The 14014-nt window shown below is 42.0% G+C and overlaps 1 protein-coding gene across 3 annotated transcripts in view; it reads right to left on the bottom strand.

The window, feature by feature from the left end:
* LOC125461535 (cadherin-22-like) overlaps positions 1–14014 on the bottom strand; it is a 731460-nt gene that overhangs the window by 584421 nt on the left and 133025 nt on the right. The window lies entirely within an intron of this gene.

The following is a 14014-nucleotide window of genomic DNA, read 5'->3' as shown; positions in this document are numbered from 1 at the left end:
GACCTTGATAAATGGGCCGAGGAGTAGCAGATGGAGTTGAATTTAGATAAATGTGAAGCATTTTATTTTGATAATGCGAACCAGGGCAGGACTAATACAATTAATAATAGGGCCCTGGGGAGTGTTGCTGAACAAAGAGAGCTAAGGGTGCAGGTGCATAGTTCCTTGATTGGTGAGGCCACTTCTGGAGTAATGCATACAGGTCTGGACACCATTCTACAGGAAGAATGTTGTTAAACTAAACAGGGTGCAGAAAAGATTTACGAAGATGTTGCCCTGACTGAAGCGGGGGGAGTGACGTTATAGGGAGAGGCTGAATAGGCTGAAGCTATTTCCTTTGGTGTGTCAGAGGCTGAGCATTGCCCTGAAAGAGGTTTAAAAAATCATGGGGGGCATGGATAGGGTGAACAGTCAAAGTCTTTTTCCTTGGGTGGGGCAAGTCCAAAAATAGACGGCATAGGTCTAAGGTGAGAGGGGAAAGATTTAAAAAGGACTTGAGGGGTATCTTTATCATGCAGGGGGTGGTGCATGTTTGAAATGAGCTGCCAGAGGTATTCGTGGAGGCAGGAACAATTACACCATTTAAAATTCATCTGGACATGTGTATGAATAGGAAGATGTTGAAGGGATATGGGCTAAATGCTTGCAAATGGAACTGGGTCAGATTTGGATATCTGGTCAGCACAGATAGGTTAGGCCGAAGGGTCTGTTTCTGTTCTGTATGACTCTGCGACTCTACACGTGGTAATAGTCTTGGATGAGACGACACATTTTACAGAATAAGGGGAGACTCATTTAAAACTGAGATGTAAAACAATTTCTACTGGCAGAGGGTAGTGAAGTTTTGGAATTCTCTGCCTTAGAGAGATGTGGAGGCTAAATCACAGAAAAAATAGAAATATGTAGATAGATTTTTGAACTGTCAATGAAACTGTAAATTTGGAGAAGGGAGTGTGCAGCAGGACCTGGGCATCCTTGTGTACTAGTCATTGTAGGTAAGCATTCAGGTGCAGCAGGCAGTAAAGAAGATAAATAGTATGTTGGCCTTCATTGGGAGAGAACAGGAGCAGGGATGTGTTGTTGCAGTTATACTTCGTGAGGCCACACCTAATATATCATGTGTAGTTTTAGTCTCTTTTTCTGAGTAAGGATGCTCTTGGTCTCGAGGGAGTGCAGCAAAGGTTTACCAGGCTGATTCTGGGGATGGCAAATCTGACAAATGAGGAGTGATTGACCAGGTTAGGATTGTTTTTGCTGGAGTTCAGATGAATGAGGCAGGCTCTCATAGAGCCTCATAAAATTCTAACAGGACTGGACAGGGTAGATGCAGGGAGGATGTTGCCAATGGTGGGTGTGTCCAGAACCAGGGATCACAGTACAAAGGTTCAGGGTGGATGATTTAGGATGGAGATGAGGAGGCATTTCTTGGCCCAAAGAATGCGAGCCTGTGGAATTCATTACCGCAGGAAGTAGTTGAGGCCAAAACATTGAATGTGTTCAAGAGGCGACTAGATGTAGCACACGGGGAAAATGGGATCAAAGGTCACAGGGAGAAAGCAAAATTAGGCTATTGAATTGGATGATCAGCCATGAGCATGATGAATAGTGGAGGAGGCTCAAAGGGCTGAATGGCCTCCTCCTGCTCCTATCTTCTACGTTTCTATTATGGCTGTGCTAAACTAGCACAGCATTGGCGTTGAAGCCTCGGACAGATCGGCCATGAACTTGTTGAATGCCAGGGAGGCTTGAGAGGCTGAATGGCCAACTCATGCTTTTATGTTTTATGTTGTTATGACTTAGGACCAGATCTTCCAATGGGAAGAGAGTCACTGCAGCAATACAGACAGGAGTTATACAGTTAGGGCCATGCAGAAATCCCTGAGAACTGGCCTGGAATTTGAAATTACTGATGGGCAATTACCCAGGGTTGGGAACTTTTCTGAAAAAGTGGCCAGCTCTGAGTTGCAGTTGGAGATTTGGAAAGGTTCCACTTAACAATTTAACAGCTACCCTAGAAAGGTTAAATGGATTAACATGGAGTTGACTATTAAACTGACCCTCCCTCCCTCTCCACACACACACACACACACACACACACACACACACACACACACACACGCACACAGACACACACACACATATGTGCACGCACACACATACACACTCCCTTTGATTCGCTGTACCAAATGGACCTTCTAACAACGTATGAAACAGTGAAATAAAACATATGCAGTGTGGGGAGCAGAAAGAACAGGGTACATTATTTAGAATGCATATTGACCAAAATAATGGACCAGAAAATGAATGGAAAAATTAAAGAATGGGAGAACCGAAGCAATAAGATGTGAATAAATTGAAATTGTATAACCTTAATGTCTCAGCAATAAGTCTATATTTAAATCCAGTTATTGCTCTCATATTACAGTTTGTTTTAGGCTCACTATAAATGAGCTAAAACAAATTAAAATTAAATTGACTAAATTACACACAAATGGATGATAAGTATTTTTAAAATACTTTATACTTTGACATAATACTTTATTATGTCAACTATGGTATAGGTCAGTGTGGCAATTTGTGAGAGGTCTGAAATGGAACATTCTAGAATAGGATGATCAGTGTATTAAGGTGGCTGGTTCATTAAAAGCCTGAGTAGTGTCTCTAGAACAGTGGGACAGACCTCAAATGAACCACTGTTATTTGCTGCTGACTTGACAAAAACTCCGAAAGTAGAGTGAAGAGTTTGAGTTATAGGGAGAGGCTGGATAGGCTGGGACTTTTTTCACTGAAGTGTAGGAGGTTGAGAGGTGACCTTAGAGAGGTTTATAAAATAATGAGGAATACAGATAAAGTGAATGGTGGGTGTCTTTTCCCTAGGGTGGAGCATTTCAAAACTAGTGGACATATTTTTAAGGTGAGAGTAGAAAAATTTAAAAGACATGAGAGGCAATTATTTTACACAGAGCGTGTTCATCTATGGAATCAACTTCCAGAGGAAGTGGTGAATGCAGCTGTAGTTGCAAAGTTTAAAAGACATTTAGATAAGTATATGAATAGGAAACATTTGGAGGGTATAGAACAAGTGTAGGCAGGTGGGATTAGTTTTGTTTGGGATTATGGTCACCATGGATTGGTTGAACTGAAAGACTCATTTCCATGCTGTATGACTGTATGACCCTAACTAATGCTAGTTACTTGGGGATAGGTGCAGTCATTTTGCAAGATGATGAATTGGGAATACAGAAGCCAGTGTGATACTTTTCTAAGAAAGTAAAACAACACTCAGAGGAAGTAATCCACTGTGGAAAGGGAGATGCAGTAAAAGACAAAGTCATAAGGCCTTTTGGGTCTTAGCAGATATCGTAATCTAGTCCCATTTGCCAGCATTTGGTCCATATCCCTCTAAAATCTTCGTGTTCACATACCCAACCAAATGCTTTTTACATGTTATAATTGTACCAGCCCCACCACTTCTTCCGGCAATTCATTCCATGCATGCACCCCTGCCCTCTGTGTGAAAAAGTTGCCCCTTAGGTCCCTTTTAAATCTTGCCCCTCTCACCTTAAACTTATGCCCTCTAGTTTTGGACTCCCCTACCCTGGGAAAAAGACCTCGGTTATTCTCCATATCCACGACCCTCATGATTTTATAAACTTATATAAGGTCACGCCACAGCCTCTGATGTTCCAGGAAAAGCAGCACCAGCCTATTCAACCCCTCCCTATAGCTCAAACCCTCCAGCTCCAGCAACAAGCTTGTAAATCCTTTCTGAACTCGTGCAGATTTCACAACATCTCTCCTGAAGCAGGGAGACCAGAACTGAATGCAGTATTCCAAAATTAGTCAAATCAATGTCCTGTGCTTGACCCATATCCCTCCAAACCTTTCCTGTTCATGCACTTATCCAAATGTCTTTTAAATGTTGTGACTGTACCTATATCCATCACATCCTCTGGCAGTTCATTTCCTACATGAGCCACACTCTGTGTAAATAAGTTGCCCCAATGTCCTTTTTAAATCTTTCTGCTCTCACTTTAAAAGTGTCTTTTGAAGACCCCCAACCTACGAAAGAAACCCTTGCCATTCACCTTATCTGTGCCCCTCATGATTTTAGAAATCTCTGTAAGATCACCCCTCAACATCCTATGGTCTAGTGAAAAATGTCCCAATCTATCTTTATAACTTAAACCCTCCACTCCTGGCAAAAAAAAACAGCAAATCTTTTCTGAACCCTCTCCAATGTCATAATATCCTTTCCTTAGCATGGTAACCAGAACTGTACACATTGTTTATACTTTCTTTGAAAGTGACTGCAGAATCCAGACAAAACTTAATATTATCGAGTCAACAGTTCAATTTCCTGCACAGTTCAACCCCTTGTGGGCCATGGGTGTTACTGGCAGGGCCAACATTTATTGCTTGTCCCTAGTTGCCCTTATAAAATTGGAAATGAGCTGCATTCTTGAACTGCTGCCGTCTGTCTGCTGTAGGTTGACCCACAATGCCCTTTGGGAGGGAGTTCAAGGGTTTTGACTCAGCGACAGTGAAGGACTGGAAAATATTTCCAAGTCTTGGTGGTAAATGGCTTGGAGGCAAACTTGAAAGCGATGGTGTTCTCTGGTATCTGCTGCCCTTCTCCTTATAGATGATTATGACCATGTATTTGGAATGTACTATCTCAAGATATTTAGTGCGTACCTGCAATGCATCTGTAGATAGTACACATTGCTGCTACTGAGCATTGGTGGTGGAGGGAGTGGATGTTTGTGGATGCAGTGCTAATCAAGTGGGCTGCTTTGTCCTGGACAGTGTCAAGCTTCTCAAATGTTGTTGGAGCTGCACCCATCCAGGAAGTGGGGAGTATTCCATCACACTCCTAACTTGTGCCTTGTAGATAATGGGTAGACTTTGGGAGTCAGGAGGTGAGTTACTTGCTGCAGGGTTCCTGGCCTCTGATCTTGTAGCTGTTATATTTATACAGCTGATCTGGTTCAGTTTGTGATCAGTGGTAACCCACAGGTTTTTTCCAGGGACGAATTCATTGAATGTAATACTATTGAATGTTAGGGTGTGACAGTCCAATTGTACTTTACTGGAAATGGTCATGGCCGAGCATTTGTGTGGCACAAATGTTACTTGCCACTTGTCAACCCATAGATTGGATATTGTTCAGATCTTGCTGCATTTGAACACGGACTGCTTCAGTATCTGAAGAGTTGTGAATGATGTTGAACATTGGGCAATCATTGCTAAACATCCCGACTTCTGGCCTTGTGATGGAGGAAAGATGACTGATGGAGCAGCTGAAGATGTTTGGGCCGAGGACACTACCCTGAGGAACTCCTGCAGAGATGTCCTGGGGCCACAATGACTGACCTCCAACAACCATGATCATCTTCCTATGTAACAGGTATGATTCCAACCATTGGAGAGTTTTCCCCCGATACCCATTGATTCCAGTTTTGCTAGGGCACCTTGATGCCACACTTGATTAAATGCAGCCTTTTATCAAGGGCTGTCACTCTCACCTCACCCCTGGAATTCAGCTTTTTTGCCTCTGTTTGAACCAAGGCTGTAATGAGGTCAGAAGCTGAGTGGCTCTGGCAGAACCAGAACTGAGCAGGTTATTGCTGAGCAAGTGCTGCTTGATAGCACTGTTGATGACACTTTCCATCACATTACTGATGATCGAAAGTAGACTGATCGGATGGTAGTTGGCCGGGTTAGATACATCCTGCTTTTGTGTAAAGGTCATACCTGGGCAACTTTCCACATTGTTTCAAAGATAGTAGGAACTGCGGATGCTGGAGAATCTGAGATGACAAGATGTAGAGCTGGATGAATACAGCAGGCCAAGCAGCATCAGAGGAGCAGGAAGGCTGACGTTTCAGGCATAGACCCTTCTTCAGAATAAGGGATTTCTGAAGAAGGGTCTAGGCCCGAAATGTCAGCCTTCCTGCTCCTCTGATGCTGCCTGGCCTGCTGTGTTCATCCAGCTCTACACCTTGGTATCTCAACTTTCCAAATTGTTGGGTGAATGTCAGTTTTGCAGCTGAGCTAGAACAGCATGGCCAAGGGTTCAGCACCAGAGTTGATCCCTTAACTTGATGGTTATGAGAGAATGGGAGGTGTGGGAGGCTATTAGATCACAGACTGTGCTGGAGCACAATTCTGCTGTTGCTGATGGATGCCCAGCATTGAGTTGTTAAAGATGTTTGAAGTCTGTCCCATTTAGCACATTGGTAGTGCCACCCAACGTGATGGAAGGTATCCTCAGTGTGAAGGCAGGGCTTCATCTCCATAAGCACTGTGCCTCGGACACTCTTACCGACACTGTCATGGACAGATACATCTGCAGCAGGATGTCATCAAGTATGTTTTCCATCTTGTTGGTTCCCTCACCACCTAACACAGACCGAGTTTAGCAGCTATGTCATTTGGGACCCATTCAGCTTGATCAGTACTGCGGTTGCTGTGGTCAACAGACCATGGGTCTAAGATTGGACATTCTTAATTGAACCACATCTGGAGAGATCAGGGCAAACAGAAAATTAGCCAAACTAAATTAAATAGTTCACCTACAGAGAACAGTGGAAAGTAAGGTCAAAGAGGACACACAGGTTCAGGGGGAGCCAGTTACAACCAGCCAATTTTATATTGGAGAAATATCAATCAATCAGACCCTCTGGCACCTTGACTACCAGCTGATACCTCCCGGTATGGCAACAGGGCATAAATGCAACCCCATTGGATAATATGAACACCACTCATGACCCCCTTGGCCGAAAACTACAGGACATTTGGGAAGGTCTGGGTAAGGGGAATAAAAACACACACTTAGAAGTCACCCCCTCAGTGAAGATTCATGAAAGGAAACTGTCCAGCAACTCAAGAAGACCCAGGGAGAAGATGTGCCCTGGCCTGCGTGATCTACTTTTGTGGAAGACAGCCAGCTCTATGTCAACGAGCAATGAGTTTCTAATATTCCCAGCTCAGACATATGGATCATTGTGGGTAATATCCTTTCTCAGGCAGTTAGGGCCTTGTAGAGAGTAAATATCGTGGGGGGAGCGGGATTAAATAGGGGAAGAAAGGGAAAACATCCAACTGCATTTGTCATGCACCTGTGGACACAGTTTACTAATTTAGATCGGACTACACTGACCCCGCAAAACAGGGCAGGTGGGACCTGAGGCACTGAGGCAGCAAGGGAAAGTTTTAATCCCGAAGCCAGCTCCCACACAAAACAACAGGTGATTATTCTGGGGGTTGCCCCAGATGTTAGTAGGGCAGACTTTGTAAGAATGATGGGAATTTTTTTTGTGCCATTGTCATTTCCTGTACCTCGGTCAATACCCGATGTTCCATCCATTTTCATTCCTCTTTTCCTTGATAAAAGTAAACAGCTTGCTTAGGCGATTTCAGAGAGCAATCACTTTCCTGTGGGCCCGGAGTCACATATCGGCCAGGCCACATAAGGACAGCAGTTTCCTTATTTCAGATTTTTAAAAATTGAATACAAATCCTGCCATCTGCCATGGTGGGATTCAAACTCAGAACATTACCTGGATTTCTCGATTAATCATCTAGTAATAACATCACTGGGCCATCACCTCCATGTTGTCTATGTGCCACAACTTGCAATAAAACACAATCATTAATGGCTTTTCATTTATCTTAACAGTGGAGTTATGTGAAAGATAATTTGGCTTTTTGGACAATAAACTGAAAATGAGAAAAATGGATACTACCAATGTATGGGAGAAGATTTAGTGAATTATTTACAGTCTGGAAAAGCAAGTGAAGCTAATTTCTGGTGCAGAAACCCTGTTACTTATTGGAGGCATTGAGTCCATGCATAGTGGGACCATTCTTTATGGATTCTAGAGAACTAAGTATATGAACAGGTTTCTAATTGGTCAGGTTGCAGGTTAACCAGGGGAGGATAATTGAACGAACAGAGAAGCAAAGACACCTCCAAAATTAGGTGCATTGATCTTCCCTTTTGCCTCTCAATGTCAAGTTGCTTTCTTTAATGTTCTGAAAATTTTTAATTATATATAGATAAACTACACTTTGAATTGCTGCAAGAAAATAACTCTAAAATCCAAAGACAACAAGAATAGTCTAGGGTCTAAATAAGAAACCAATGAATTATATACTGATTGTCGAAGAATGGAAGAGGATTGTGGAATTAGCACATCTATTTTTGTTGTAAAAATGGAAAAAAAACTACAGATGCTGAAATCAGAAGCAAAAACAGAAGTTGCTGGAAAAGCTCAGCAGGTCTGGCAGCATCAGTGAAGAGAAATCAGAGTTAACGTTTCAGGTCTGGTGATCCTTCCTTGGAGCTTTCACTCATAATGTGTTCATTTTGTTTGTTCTCTACACGTGCACAAGCGAGCGTGTGTGTGCGCGCGCGCATATGTATATCTATATTAAAGGGGGTAACGTTCAAGCTACATAAATTAAAATTTTTGTTCTTTTACTGCCTAATTAACATTCAGAGTGTTATAATAATATTTGTTTTGTCATTCAAGTAAACTAGTAGGCTTTGATTTTATTGTGGATAGTTGCCTGTTAGTGGCAAATGGGGATTTGTGGCAGATTCATTGAATCATTGGTCACATTTGAGACCATGACAATTGTAGTCTTAAGGGCTTGGATGGGGAGGAATTTCTCAAGTGTGTACAAGAAAACCTTTCTTATTCATTATGTGGATGTATCGACTACAGATGGAGCAATATTTGACTTTGTGTTGGGAAATAAGACAGGGCAAATGATTGAGGTGTCAGTGGGGGAGCACTTTAGGGCAAGTGATCATAATTCTATTAGCTTTAAAATAGCTATGGAAAAGGGTAGAACTGAATAAAAAGTTATAGTTCTAAATTGGAGTAAGGCCAATTTTAATGGTATTGGACTGGAACTTTCAAAAGTTGATTGTGGTAGGCTAATCACAGTTAAAGGGACAGTTGGGAAGTGGGAGGTCTTAAAAAATGACATAGTGCGAGTTTAGAGAGAGTATGTTCCTGTTAATGTGAAGGGGTAGGCAGCACTGGATGACTAGAGAAATTGAGGTTCTGGTCAAGAAAAAGGAAGCATATGTCAGGTATCAAGTGAGTCCCCAGAGGAATGTAAGGGCAGTTGGAGTACACTCAAGAGAGAAATCAGGAGGGCAAAAAAGTTGAGATTGCTTTGGCAAATAGAGTTGAGGAGAATCCAGAGAGATTCTAGAAGTATACTAAGAGCAAAGGGGTAACTAGGGAGTGAATAGTGCCCCTTAAATATCAATGTGGCTGTCCATATGTGGAACAGCAGGAGAGGGGTGCGATACTAAATGAATATTTCATGTCAGCATTTACTGTGTAGAAGGATATGGAAGCTGGGGAACTGGGGGAAATAAATAGTGATGTCTTGAAAACAGTCCACATTACAGAAGAAAGAGGTATTAGAGGTATTAAAATGCACAAAGATAGATAAATCCCTGGGACCTGATCGGTTGTTTACCAGAGCTTTGTGAGAAGTTAGAGAAGAGATTGCTGGGCACCATGCTGCGATATTTGTATCATCGACAGCCCTAGATGTGATGCAGGAAGACTGGAGGGTGGCTAACGTGGTGCTATCATTTAAGAAAGGATGTAGGGAAAAGCCAGGGAACTATACATATGTGAGCTTTAGATCAATGATGAGTAAGTTGTTGGACGGGATTCTGAGGGATAGGATTTACATGCATTTGGAAAGGCAAGGACTGATTAAGGATAGTCAACATAGTTTTGTGCATGAGAAATGAGACTCATTAACTTGATTGAGTTTTTTGAAGAGGTAACAAAGAAGATTGATGAAGGTAGACTGGTAGTTGTCATCTGTATGGGCTTGAGCAAAGTTTTCACAAGGTTCCAGTGGTGGGCTGGTTAGTAAGGTTAGATCGAATGGGATCTGGGGAAGCTAGCCAGTTGGATGCAAAATTGGCTTAGAAGGACAATGGATGGTGGCAGAGAGTTGCTTTTCAGACTGAAGGCCAGAAAGATGAATGTTGGATCCATTACTTTTCGTCATTCATATGAATGATTTGGATGTCAATATCGGAGGCATGGTTATTAAGTTTGCAGATGGATTCAAAATTGGTGGAGTAGTGGACAATGAGAAAGGTTATCTAGGAGTATAACTGGACTGTGAGCAAATGGGCCATTGGACTGAGGAGTGGCAGATGGAGTTTAATATAGATAAATGTGAGGTGTGGCATTTTGGAAAGGCAAATCAGGGCAGGATGTATACAGTTCATGGTAGGGTCCTGGGGCGTGTTGCCAAACAAAGAGACCTAAGTGTGTAGGTGCATACTTCCTTGAAATTGGAGTCACTGTTAGTCAGGGTGGTGAAGAAAGCATTTGGTATGCTTAACTTCATTAGTCAGAGCATTGAGTAATAGACTTGGGATGTCATGTTGCAACTGTACATGACATTGGTGAGGTCAGTTTTTCAATACAATGTTCAGCTCTGGTCTCCTTGCTATCGGAAAGATGTTGTTAAGCTTGAGAGGGTGCAGAAAAGATGTTGCCAGGGCTGGAAGGTTTGAGATACAGGGAGAGGCTAAATGGATTGGGGCTTTTGCCTGTGGAGCATTGGAGGCTGAGGGTGACCTGAAAGAGGTTTATAAATACATGAGGAGCGTGGATAAGGTAAATATGCTGGTACAATTACAACATTTTAAAGGCATCTGAATGGGTATATGAATTGGAAGGGTTTAGAGGAATATGGGCCAAAGGCTGGCAAATGGCACTAGGTCAGATTGGGATGTCTAGTTGGCATGGATGAGTTGGACCAAAGGGTCTCTTTTTGTGCTGTATGACTCTCTGCTGTGACTACAGGAATAGTGCAGTTTGATTTCCAGTGCATTACTCCAGTGCATCATGGCAACAGGTATAAACAGATGTGACTTTCCTCAGTCCCCTTCTTTTCCATTATCCTCCCTCATGTTTTACATGTGCAACATGTTTTAAGGTCTGGCCTGAGAAGTGATGAGAGGATGGGAAACCTCAGACAGAGATCGTTGACCTATTCAAGAATCCAATACATTCAGAACCAAAGAAATCACAGGAATCAAACATTAGATTGTAGCTTGAACGAAGTGGTACAGCATGAAGCCCCTGTAGAAAGAGTTTGGAAACACAGTGTGGTTTTCAAATCGCAACACTCTCCAACTCCAGGCTGTAGAAGAAATCCATTATTATCAAAGTGTGTCAGGCTCGAGGCTGTGTGCTACTGGGAGTTGTACTAACATTTCCACAACTTATTTCCATTTTTAAAGCTCAGTATTCTTCACAGCTAGAAACTTTCATCATAATCAGTTAGGGCTAAATCAACACAAGATGTCCAAACTTCCTTTGGTACCTTCTCTTGCCCCCAAGCATTCCACAACATTTAGGTTCACTTTCAATTAGTTTTCATGAATAGCGATGCTGTGTTAGCAACAAGGTGATATTTGTTAAATTCCTGTTGCGAGTGAAGCTGCAGCCTTTTCACACAGTGAAACTACTGGATTCAAGCCTCCCTCAGTGTATTGAAGTGTGTCCTCATTTATGCACACGTTAAAACCCTAGCAATGTCCCGCATCTGCGCATAGTTAGCCAGAACGGACAATTTACCAACTTCACCACAATCACAATACAACATTCTTTGCAGAATACGTTTCATGTAATTAAACTTTCCAAGGTGCTTCACAGGATCATTGCAAAATTCAACATGACATTAAGTCACATACACAGAGTGCAGGATCTACAGCTTTGTTGAAAAAGTAGGTTTTTAATAAAGTGAGATAGATGTGAGAAAAGTTTAGAAAGGGAAATCCCAGTGTTAAAATCGGCTGATGGCTGTCACTAACGGTGGACTGATTGAAATCAGGGATGATCGAAAGGCCAGAATAAAAGGACTGCAGATGCTATTTAGGGTCGACATGATGGAGGGGATTATAGAGATAATGGCTAGGCCTTACAGGAAAGAGCATTTCAAAACTTGAGGCACTGTTTATCTGGAACTGATGCAGGCCCAGCAAGCACAGAGGTGCTTTGGTAAACAGGGCTTTCTGTGAATAAGGATATGGTTGTCAATGACATGGCATTGGAACCTCGGAGAATTTATAGATTTTTTTACTTATAATTTCAAAATGTGTAATTTTAAAAAGGAGGGCTGCAAGTGAAAAAAATGCATATTTAATTTCATGAATGCTTGCAAAATTCTGGGTGAAGCCCATGGAATATCGCACACCTAATTGTCAGGAAAACTTCTAACAGAGAGATACTTAACAAAAAGAGATGTGACATGGCTGACTTTTTCTCCCCTCTCTGTCAAAAACAGCTCTTGCAATTTTACTCTCTGGGATGTTAAAGAAATGGTTGAAAAGCCAGTTCCGCTCTACTGGAGTAGATAAGTGGGACTGAACTCTCTCCTGTGTACCCAACTGGCTTTCAGCATTAGCATGCAGTGAATGTCACAGATATAAAAAAAAGCACTGCTCTTGTTCCCTGCATCTTATAGGTGAAGGAAGAACTTCTCTCACTCTAAATGCTGGAAGCCAGTTAAAAAAATGTATTCCCGAGAAAGATACTTCAAACAGACTTCAAAACCTGGAATCTCAAAAAAAATGATTCAACTTTTAAGTCACTGATAAGATCGACTGCAATTGTTCACTTCCTTTTCACTTTTATCTTTATAAACTTTCCACTTATTTTTAATCTTTGTGTATATGTGCTGCATCACTTTTCAATTTAAGTATATGATAAACACACTCTTTGTGTTGATTTGAGAAAGCCTGGTTGAATTAACTCCAAGTTCATCTGAGTCTGGGAGAAAGGTATTCACAAGGAATCTTGCTTAAAGTAATCCTGAGGGGGAAGATGGCTAAAGAAAGAGTTCATTCCTCCTCCTCCAGAAGTTTAACAAGTTGGGTTAATCTATCTGAGACGGTAACAGATTGGGGAGCTTTGCCCAGGGTGTAGTTGTAACAAAAGGAAGCTTTGCACTGGATGACAGCAGCTTGACAGAAGGTGGGAAGATCAGCTGAAAATGCATTGCAATAGTTGAGTTGGAGACAACGAAAGGGTTTCAGCAGCAGATGAGCTGAAGCAGGAGTACAGTTTGATGTTTTATAAATCACTGATGTATTCTCCATGTCGAGCAATGATGTAGCCGGGACATCATATGATGTTGATTCGTCACTATTGCAGTGTCTGCAGGAGGCTGATTTCTGTTGTTAAAAGGTCATGTTTGGAAAGTGTTACACCACAAATGATCTCCTTCAGTGTCCTGCCTGATATGTGAAATATCAAGATGTGTCTGGTTGAGCTTTCTGCCCTTGTTAATCCAAGATATACTCTTCAATTTAGCCACCATTGTTCTGTTCTTTCTGCTAATTAAAACAGTTTTCTCTTGTGAGCTGTTGTATGTTAGGTTCTCCAACCTTGCCTGTAATTACTGTGATCCCATGCCAGGCCTTCGGGCTTCTATATCAAATTACATTCAGTTTATTGAAAAAGAAGCATTCCTGACCTTTGCTTGAAAGGTCAACAATGTTGGGCAGAAATCATGTTCCAAATGAAGATTTTAATTGAAGAATGCCACTTGGTTCCCCTTCCTCACCTCGTAGAGGAATTATCTGGTGTGATACTGCAACACAGATCAAAACCTGATCATTGTAGAGCCGGCTGCACTCACAATGACAAAAAATTTGTTTCATTGTCCCTGCTATGGTGAGCAATTAATGGGCCCAACTCAACCTTTATAATGTGGTTCAGGAGTCACTTCCCACTCTGTGGGATTGGGTGGAATGTCAATTTTATGCCTAACTCAGTAGTCCTCCTCTCTATTCAGAAGCGAAACTGAATGAGTTTAATCTAGCTTTGGACCCACTCTTGTCAAGTTTTCCAGTTTTGGACTACATAGTGGATAGAAAACATATTTTGAAAGCACCTTACAGTTTTATGTTGGGGGGTTGAGGGGGGTGGGGGGGCAGCTTGTAATC

The sequence above is a fragment of the Stegostoma tigrinum genome, chromosome 19 (genome assembly GCF_030684315.1).
Source record: "Stegostoma tigrinum isolate sSteTig4 chromosome 19, sSteTig4.hap1, whole genome shotgun sequence".
In the NCBI taxonomy this organism is placed as follows: Eukaryota; Metazoa; Chordata; class Chondrichthyes; order Orectolobiformes; family Stegostomatidae; genus Stegostoma; species Stegostoma tigrinum.
Note: the sequence above shows the minus strand (reverse complement) of the source record. Positions and strands in the feature narration are given on the sequence as shown.